Raw genomic sequence first — 9,906 nt, 5'->3', positions numbered from 1 at the left:
TGAAGAATCTCCATTAGTTGGGCTAGGGAAACTGGTGCATCCTGATCTTTACGCTCCGATCCAGCAATTGCAGCTCTTTTTTCTCTCAGCTCCTTAAGTTTGGAACATTGTGGCCAGTAGTGTCCCGGTTCATGACAGTGATGACAAATAACTTTCTTCTTATCATAGTCACCATTTTGTCGGTTAAAGTGAGGAGGCCTATATGATCGAACATGATTCCCTGGTCTAGACACGGCTAAAACGGAATCATCTTCAATTTTTAAAGAACCTTTCCGGAGACGATTTTCTTCCATTGTTAACTCTTCAATAGTTTCAACAATAGAAGGAATTTTTTCCCGGTGAAGTAGGGTTGATTTAGTGGTTTCAAATTCCGGCCTTAATCCAGTGATAAACTGGTAAAAATGTTCAGCATCGAGTTGTTTCTGACGAAGCTCGATGTCTTCGGCACAATGCCACTTTGGTTCTAAAAGGGAAAGTTCTTCCCAAAGTTCGGACAACCCATTGTAATATTCACGAATAATTTTGTCTCCTTGTGTCATCTTTCAAACTTTTTCTTGGAGGTTGCACACGTGTGCAATATCTTTAAGGGAATACATATTCTTAAGGTATTCCCATGCCTTATCGGCATGATCAAATTTGGCAAGACTTGAGCATTTTTTAATGTCAACGCTATTGATAAGCTATGACATTATCTTCGCATGAGATATTCTCCATTCTTTCCATTTCTTCTCGTATGAGGCAATAGCCTTGATTTTCTCTTCTTCCGATAGAGGGACCTCTTTATCTCTCTCCTTTTTAGTAAGAGATAGCTTAGGTTCCGAATCAGAACCATCCACAATCCCCCATAAGCCTTTTCCCCATATATGGTGCTTCATGATTGAAGCCCATGTTACATAGTTCGTATCGCTTAGTTTCATAGGCATGATGGTGACTTTATCATTGTCATCCATCGATTACAAGGAGAGAAAGAATAGGGATAGAAGAGAAACAAGAAGGAAAATGAAAAAGAAAGAAAAAAAAAACAATACAACAAGATGTGAAATCTTCTCTAATGAAGTGATAAAACACTTCTCTTCAAGTGGCGAACACTTTTGCAAACGGGCACGAAAACCGAGGCAGCTTTTCCTCAAGATTTAGTACTTCCGCGGCTCTGATACCATGAAATGAAATGGGGATCTTCGAAACACGAGCTTAGATTAACAAGAGCAAGTGTCAAGAATGACACTAAAGCATAACCCTTAAAAAGGGTATAACTGGAAACAAAATAAAAATAAAAATGTATTCTTTATTGATATGAAAAACCAATTGCTTAAGAAGCATTGGAGTAAAATACAAGAGGGGCTGCACCCCTTTATATACACAGCTGAAAGATGACTCAATAGAGCTGTTGGGCACAGTCCAACAACTCTAATAGAGCTGTTCGACTGTGTCTGTCCAACAGCTCTATTAAGAGCTGTTGGAATGTGTCAGTCCAACAGCTCTATTGCTAGTCAAGTCTGGACAGGACTTGACTAGCAACAGTCATTCTAGTTCAAACTGAACTAGATGACATAAAGACAAAAAATAAAAATAAAGGAAAAAAATTACAGAAAAGAAAGAAATGAAAAATGTATTTATATATATATAATAATATAATATTATTATATATACATATATGTACAGTTTTACATTTTAACATGGAGCAGACAACGCTTTGGTGAAGAAATCTGCCAACTGATATTCTGAAGTTACATATGGAAGATCTATGACTCCTTTTAGATAAGCTTCTCGAACATAGTGACAGTCCATCTCAATGTGTTTGGTCCGCTCGTGAAAAATATGATTTTTGGCATTGTAGATGGCACTTTTGTTATCGCAGCATAACTTGGTGGGCCTTTCTATGACAATTCCCGTGACTTTCAAAAGCTGACGAATCCACACAATCTCCATGGTAGTAGTTGCCATGACACGATATTCAGCTTCAGTGGAGGATAATGAGATTTTTTGCTGTTTTTTACATCTCCATGAAATTAGCGAATCTCTTAAAAACACACAGAAGCCAGTAGTGGAGTGACGATTATTCGGGTCATCTCCCCAATCAGAGTCAGTATAAACAATTAATTTCAAATCAGAAGAAGATGATAGAAAAGCTCCTTTATTTAGAGTACCCTTTATGTATCTTACGACTCGCAAGATGACACTCATGTGGATTGATGTTGGTGTATGCTGAAATTGGCTTGCCGTATGAATTCTATGAGAGATATCTGGTTTGGTAATACTCAGATACATCAATGATCGTACAAGCTGTCTGTAAGATGTAGGATCCGAAAGAGGAACACCATCATCAATCTTAATTTTACCTCCTACTATGGCAGGAGTTTCACAAACCTTTTCATTTGTAATACCTGACCTGTCAATGATCTCAGAAGCAAGCTTAGTTTGAGATAAGAAATACCCTCTATGAGAATATGCTACTTCAATACCCAAAAAATAAGTTAGAAAACCTAAATCAGACATTTCAATTTTATCTTTTAAAATTGATTTTATATTCTTAACCCCGTTAGAATCGCTACCAGTGATGAGCACATCATCCACATACAACAGTAAGATCACAATCACTACATTGGATTTTTTAATAAACAAAGCAGTGTCAGTAAAACATGAAGAAAAATAATTTGCTATCATTACAGAATTAAACCCATCATATCAAGCCTTGGGGGCTTGTTTTAAACCATAAAGTGCTTTTCGAAGACGAAGCACTTTCCCTTTGGGAGTCTCAATTCCTGGTGGAACATCCATATAGACTTCTTCATTTAGATCTTCATTTAGAAAGACATTTTTAACATCCATTTGATAAATGTTCCACTTGTTGATTGAGGCAATAGTTATAATGCATCAGACAATTATCATTCGAGCTACATGAGCAAAGGTTTCCTCATAGTCAATTCCATATTCTTGACTATATCCCTTTCCAACCAATCGAGCTTATTATCTCTCAAGAGATCCATCACTCTTAGTCTTAACCTTAAATACTCATCTACACCCTATTGTTTTCTTACCTTTAGGAAGTTCTTGAAATTCTCACGTTTTGGCTATTCTCAGAGCTCAAAGTTCATTTTTCATTGCAACTATCCATTTAGGACACTTACGTGCTTCAAAGTTTCTAGGTTCTATGTAAGAATGAATGTCACTAAGAGAAGCTCTATATTTAGGTGAAAAGAGTCATATGAGACGAACCTAGAGGGAGCTTTTCTACTTCTTTCGGTTCTACGAAGGTTTTCTTCACTTTGAGGAACAATTCTACTAGCATCATCATATCTTTAAAGAGCACTTCTAAAGGTGTTTCTATCTCTATGAATATAGGTGATGAGATCTCTAGGTGGTTCTTCGTCAATATGTTGATGAGATGGGGAGATTAGAAGAATGATTTCTTCAGTTTCAATATCACTTGAGTCATTCTGATTTGACTCATTATCACTAGAATCATCATCTTTAGTTAGTAGATAAAATAGAAGGGAATAATTTACATTTTCATCATGAGATTCAAGACTTTCGAAGCCATTGAGATTTTCCAAAAAAACTCACATTTATGAAAACATACAATTTGCCATTCTTAATATCATAACAACGAAAATCCTTTTGGGTTTCAGAATACCCAAGAAAGGCACAAGGAATGGCCTTTGGAGAAAGTTTGTCATTTTTATCAGTAAGGACAAAACATTTACATCCAAAAACCCTTAACCTGCTATAATCAGGTTCTTTTTCGTATAATTTTTCAAATGGGGAAATCTTGTTTAAATTTTTTGATGGAAGTCTATTTATGAGATAGACTGAAGTAAGAGCTGCCTCAACCCAGAGTTTCTTTAAAATATTTTGCGAAATGAGCAAGGTTCTAGTTGTTTCAATGATATGCCTATTCTTTCGTTCAGCTAACCCATTTTGTTGAGGGGTTTTTGGACAAGATTTTTGATGGAGAATACCAAAACTTTCAAGATAACCCTTGAATTCGTTTGAATGGTATTCACCTCCAGAGTCAGACCTAAGAATTTTTAAACTTCATTTGAATTGATTTAAAACCATCATATGAAAAGTTTTAAATGTTGAAAAAACTTCATGTTTATGTTTAAGAAAGTATATCCAACAAAACCTAGTGTAATCGTCCACGAAAATCACATAATATGAGAATCCTCCTTTAGATATCATAGGAGTCAGACCCTATACATCGGAATGAACAATTTCAAAGGTTTTTGTTGTAAACATGAATCTTTGAGAAAAAGGTAGACTTTTCATCTTCCCAAGATTACGTTCATTACATAAAAAATCTCCTTTACAAAGATGTTTAATAAAAGGCAAGTAAGAGATTTTAACAATGTTGGGATGTCCCAATCTCTTATGCCATACATGAATATTTTTGTTTTGAACAATATTACAAAATTGATTCTTGGGAACTTGAACAAAATCAACGTAGTAGAGATCTCCTCTCCTAGAGCCTTCCCCAATCAACCTCCTGGACCGGCGATCGTGTATCCAACATTTATTAGACAAGAATTTTATATCGCAACCATGGTCCGAGAGTTGAGAGACCGAAAGTAAATTTAAATTTAATTTTGGTATAAGATAAATTTTTGGAACAAATAAATCTTGTTTTTCAAAATTGCCTATTCCTTTAATTTCAAGAGGTGTTCCATCAGCCATTGAGACAAAAGATAAAAGCGTATTTTTAGAAAAATCGGAAAGAGAACAAGCCCTTGGGGTCATGTGGAAAGAAGCACCGGAATCTAAAAGCCAAGATGTCTTATCGGGAGAAGTTGACATAGCGGCTCCGGAAATGCCTCCCTTTAGAAAAGGTTGTAAAGCTTCCACTATTTGTTGAAGAGAAAGAGACCCATTTGATGATGATGGTCGTTCTTCCGGTTGGGATGTCATAGCCATCACAATAATTTTTTTTCATTTAGGGCAAATGGGTTTAATATGCCCCAATTCTTTACAAAAATGACAATTTAATTTGCTATAGTCTCTTTTGCTATATCGATCATTTCCTCCTTGACCTTGATTCTTTAAGTGAGGAGGTTTGTAGGCCTTCACATTATTCCCCGGTCTTGACACAATATTTACCCCTTCACAATCTTCTAGAGTATAAGAGGTATAAAAAATGCTAGGATTACTCTTACTAATCCCCATACGGGTTTCCTCACCACTTAACTTAGTGATAACATCTTCAATTGAGAGAGATGTAAAGGTGGAGAGAAGGGAGGACCGAATTTGTTCAAATTCGGGTCTAAGACCATTTAAAAAATTAAAGAACCGATCTCCCTCTAGTTGTTTGTGCCTTAATTCGATCGCTTCTCCACTCCATTTTGGTTCAAGCATAGCTAGCTCGTCCCAAATAAAAGATAATTCGACAAAGTATTCCCGAATAGTCATCTCATATTGTTGGAGGGTCAAAGCCTTTTTTTGGAGATAATACTATTTGTGTGACAAATCTCTTGAAGTATATATTTTCTCAAGATATAACCAAGCTTCAGAAGTTTTTTAGAATTTGATGTTGTTGGCATTTATCTTTGTTTCAACGGATGAAAAGATCCAAGAAAAGATCTTGAAGTTTTTCATCTCCCATTCGTCATGCTTTCTTGAATACTCTTCAAGAGCCTCTTGTCTTTCTTTCCCTTCAAGGATCTTAATATCTCCCTTTTCAACGATTGTGATTTTTGGTTCGGGTTCCGGTATCGAACCTTGAACATACCCCCAAAGCCCCTTTCCTTTAATTTGGGCTTCCATATTACTGGCCCAAACATGATAATTTGAACCATTAAGTTTAAACCCAAGGGAGAATTAGGAGTCCTTTTAGCCCATTAGAGAGGATAGAAGTGACAAATAACACGTACCTCAAAGGATTTTCAAGTCTTTCTTGACAAAAGAGGCTTCTAAAATTTTGCCCGAAGAAGATGATCCACTTCAAACTCCAATAGCTTAAAGCCACGTTTTTCGAGGCACTCAAAAATGAAAAAATGCATGATCCTCCTTCCTCAACGAGGCTCTGATACCATGTTAAAGTATCTTCAACAAGATACTAAGATCAAAACTTTAATATTCTTGATAACAAATACGTGCACACATGCACAATAAGAACACTTAGAACACTTGTGCACAAAAGCACAAACCAATCTCACAAATGCACTAAAAGAATAAAAAAGCTTTATTGAGTGCTTGGGCTTTGACCCAAAGCCATAAGATTTACAAAGGGGAGAGCCCCTATTTATATACATCAAGAGGCCTTGGAGGGGCCAACATATAGACGCTGGATCCCCTCCAACGGTCACAATTGTGACTGTTGGAAGGGCCCAACGTCTATATGGTTGGCCCCCCAAGGTTGGTCAAAAAGTCAAAAGAAAAAGAAAAAAAAGAAAAAGAAAGAAAAAATAAAAACTAAAAAATAAAAAATAAAAAGAATAAAAGAGTAAAAATTACATGCATGTTTGTAATGTGAATATGTGCAAAAATGCAGGAAATACCTAAACTACCCCTATGGCTAATAATGAGGAAATACATATTATATATATATATATATAAAAGTATATACATATACATATATATAATATATGTATATGTAGTACCTTATATATATAAAAAATATGTATCGGATTACAAGATTGAGATACATATTTTAACATTCTGGACATCATCATTGTCACCCTTGATGCTTCAGATTGGCCCATCCTCTTTCATTAAGGTAGACAAATGAAAGATGTGGTTGATTGGGTCCTTTTACTCCCACCCAAGAGGATGTGCTTTATGATATGCTAAGGGAGCTAGGTCTTACTTTTTGTGTAGTGTCCAACATCATGTGGCTAACTATTCTTGCCATGGGTATTTCATATTTTGAAGATAACCTTACTAATGTTTGTGCTTGTTTTGAGTGATGCTGGGAAAAGGTTCTTGCAATCGTGGACCGCTTGTAGTGCTTCATTGTCCTGCAATTTAGTTGCTTGTGACAGTCCTAATCCTTGGCTCCTACCCACAATAGAAAACTCGATCAATTTTAGTTGCTTCGAGGGTGCTGGGTATATGACATGTTCATGTTAATGCCTTGACCTTCCATTTAGTTGAAAATACATTTCTAGGATGTGCCAGAGGGATCCCTTAACTACAGGTTACCTCATTAGAGATTTTCTTGTTTGACCATTGAGACATCTCCAGACCTTGTTATCACAGGTTTGAAACCTTATTTCTTTGACCCAAATCGTTTGGCAGTTTGCATGTTAAATGTCTTCATGATTTTCAGTGGGATGATATGAGATGTTTTTGTTGTTCGTGCAAATCATGGATATAGATGAACCATTTGTGGGGTATTTGAAATTTATCTCTATCTTGATCTGCATCATATAGTAGGAAAATCCAATGGGATTGAAGAAGCCTACTTCATCACTCTTTAGAATTTCAGAAGGTTTATTGGATGGTAGACTATATTGAACACATCTCCTGAAGAAATATGGAATAGATCATGTTGGTGCCTATGTTGATAGGCACATCAGCAACTGAGATGTTGGATTACACCAAATCATGTTTAGATTGGTATTACTTGAGATCCTAAGGCTTCGGTAAAGCATTTAATGACAGTTTATTTTATTCTGCCTAGTTTGAAAATTAATCTTAGTGAGTTGTGCTTCCTTTGAGCACCTTAATGAGCATATAGATAAAAAGTTTGTAGGCTTTTGAGACTGTTCAATGAGATTATGGGGCTTCAGAAGGGAAAGTGTAGGAAGCAAATTGCATTACTTTATCATGGAGGTTGGATAATTATAGAACAAATTTTTGGACGGACCCTAGTTTGGGCAACTGTTGACACCAGGAGTGTAGGGAGATGTAAGAAGCTTTATACATGATCGGTTATACTGGAATTTGGCCAAGGCGATTAATTGTGTGAAGGATAAGGGCATATTTCTGAGTAGTTATGACTTAAGATAATAAAATTCTAAGGCAGGGCCTTGTACACATTTAGATTTTAACAAAGGTCTCTGTTAAAATTTTCTCTTTACTTACCTTGTCATGGGAGACCAACCATTTAATAAGGGCAGCCATCCTGAAGAGGAAACCGAATCTCATGAGCTGCTTGGATTCTATATCTTGTTTGTGCTAATAGGCTTGTCTTGCATGACAAGCACCGAAAGTGAGGAGTTTCCTTGGGCTTTCATTGTCATTCATGCCAAGGTTTTAAAGACAGCCATCACCTATCCCTTATATCTCTGGTGACAACAAATGTTCACAATATGTTAGTGGAAGGACTGCTTAAAAGATCCTTGGCATCTATTGTGGATGAGGTAAAATGGTGGCTATTGTTGAGAGAAATAGGATTTGGGGTTTTGAGACGGGAATATGTTACTTCAGATGATGCAATCTGGGCCTGATGACCTAGTTTTCCCATGATTCTGGTGAGGTTAGTGTCGCTATTGTTGAATTGGGAAAGTTCATTTTCTGTCCTTAGTCAAAATCCCCATTAGGTGCTTAATCAACTAGGTGCAAATTGGTTTAAAACTCTCCTGTGTTGTAATATATATATATATATATATATATATATATATATATATATATAGAGAGAGAGAGAGAGAGAGAGAGAGAGAGAGAGAGAGGACCGTCCATCCTGCAACAGATGGGCAGTTCCCTTTTCTCCCATCCCTCTCTCCCTCTCTCCCCACTACCTTGCCGGGCCGAGGGCCAGCATTCAGATGGCCTTCCTGCAGTCGTTGGCCCACCGAAGGCACCGACAACCAGTGATGGCTTATCTCTCTCTAAGCGAGAAACAGCCGATGGCCAACAACTCTCTCTCTCTCTCTCAGCCACAGTCAGTGGCTGGCTTGCTGGTCAGGTGACTCTCCGACGAGCCAATCGCCGGCCACTGCCTGCTGGTGGTGAGGCCAGGTAGGATAAAAATGAAAGGGATAGGAGGTGCACTGGTGGGGGAGTGAAGATGGTTTAGGCGTTTGAGAAGGTGCGGAGGAGTGTTTCTCGACACCCACAAATGAAAGAGAAGGTACCGTTCCATTGAGGCAATGGCACAGTAAAGATTCTGTTCGATTTTTTGCCGATGTTTTGGGTGGGCCAGCGACTGCTGCACGGCTGTCCGAATTCAGACTCTCAGCTGTTGGATGGCCAACTGAAGGAGGTACAGGAGAGAGAGAAACACCGACCCTTGGCTGTTGGATGGCCATTCAGTAGAGGTACAAGAGAGAGAGAGAGAGAGAGAGAGAGAGAGAGAGAGAGAGAGAGAGAGAGAGAGAGAGCAACCATCTGTTACAGGATGGACAATCCAAAATTAACTGTAGATTTTGGACCGTCCTCTCGCTGGACGGTCCCCCTTTCTCTCTCTCTCTCTCTTTATATATATATATGGTTCAAGTTCTCAACAGCTTATAGTTCTTAGGTATGTTGAACAATTGAGATTCATGGCCAGAATACATATATGTTTCCAATCTTGGGCTACAAGTTTAGCTTTCTTGTAGCAATGTTAGCTTTGGGAAAAGTTTATTTCTAGCTTTGCCTTTGCGAGACCAGAGTTTTATAAAGTGTACTAGGTGCAACCTCCTATATTTTCCTTGGAACAAGGCTTATTTAATATATTTCAACCCAATTTTTATTATCTATAACAAGAAAATGTTGGTTATCCAATTTTATAATGTGTCCATTACAACATGATGTGACATGTCAAACATCTAATTGATCATTGGGTGATCTGTAAAAGCTTCTTGCAAGCACGATAAATTGCCGTAATTAGAGTCTAATGGAATCAGGAGGTGATTGGTTTTGGTGTTGCATAATAGAAATTCTTGATGAAATGATGTTGAAGTAGATGAGAACTCCTTAAGAATGCATTGCATCGCACATCATTTGTTGGATTTTGTTCAGTACAAATTGCTCCTTGATTTTTAGATA

The sequence above is a fragment of the Nuphar pumila genome, chromosome 16 (assembly GCF_984573655.1).
Source record: "Nuphar pumila chromosome 16, dmNupPumi1.hap1.1, whole genome shotgun sequence".
Taxonomy (NCBI): domain Eukaryota; kingdom Viridiplantae; phylum Streptophyta; class Magnoliopsida; order Nymphaeales; family Nymphaeaceae; genus Nuphar; species Nuphar pumila.
The sequence above is the reverse complement of the archived record's forward strand: the minus strand, read 5'-3'. Positions refer to the sequence as shown.